Raw genomic sequence first — 713 nt, 5'->3', positions numbered from 1 at the left:
GGACTCCGGAGCGGGAGCTCTCGGAGCTGCTGGCTGCTGCTGGAGGTGGAGGCCTTCCTGCGTGGAGGGGGGATCAGCCCTGCGGGAGCTGACTGCTCACACAAGGGCTGGAGAGACGCCGCTGATAAAAGAGGTTTACGGGGAAGAGCTTCTGTGCTAGACAGGGCTGGCTCTTCCTGGGCACTGCTCCAGGATGGAGGAGGTGATGGGCCTGACCCAATACACTTCACTTGACACCCACGTAAATTGACTTTAAAAGCAAACCCCGGGGGAGCATAAAAGGAGCGTTTAAAGTGCCAGTCAGATTAGTGACCGTGGTCCCCCCCAGCAGCCTGGGCAGCTGCTGCTGGGGAGTGTTTCTTTTTCCTTTCCCAGGAGACGTTCCAGTTTCTTACTGGGTGGAAGTGAGTCTGTGGGAAGCTGCACAAAGGCAGAAACATGACAGAGCCCTCAAGGAGCTGAGCACAAGGCTGCAGCGTTGGACATGCCCTGATGGGCACCATTTACTCAGGACAGGTACCGCGCAGGGGCTTCCCGCTGCCCTCACGCTGTGCGAGGCCCTCGCGTTTGTCTCGGGGAATGAGCCACTGGCCCAGGCTCGAGCAGCAGCAGGTTAAACGCAAGCAGATGGATCCTGCCGTTCTCAGGAAGGTCTCAGAGTGCCGTAGGTTAAGAGCCCCAGCAGCAGGCGTGGGGGTCAGCGTGCCGAGCCA

General features: G+C 59.5%; 1 protein-coding gene across 1 annotated transcript in view; it reads left to right on the top strand.

Moving 5' to 3' along the window:
• The window catches only part of UBE3B (ubiquitin protein ligase E3B), an 18,272-nt gene extending 17,950 nt beyond the window's left edge, over nt 1–322 (top strand). Inside the window, exon 27 of the mRNA XM_010143758.1 lies at nt 12–322. The gene's annotated coding sequence lies outside the window, so the exon portion shown is untranslated. The remainder of the gene's footprint in view (nt 1–11) is intronic.
• The last annotated feature ends 391 nt before the right edge of the window (nt 323–713 follow it).

Source organism: Buceros rhinoceros, unplaced genomic scaffold, assembly GCF_000710305.1.
Source record: "Buceros rhinoceros silvestris isolate BGI_N320 unplaced genomic scaffold, ASM71030v1 scaffold20079, whole genome shotgun sequence".
Lineage (NCBI taxonomy): Eukaryota > Metazoa > Chordata > Aves > Bucerotiformes > Bucerotidae > Buceros > Buceros rhinoceros.
Note: the sequence above shows the minus strand (reverse complement) of the source record. Positions and strands in the feature narration are given on the sequence as shown.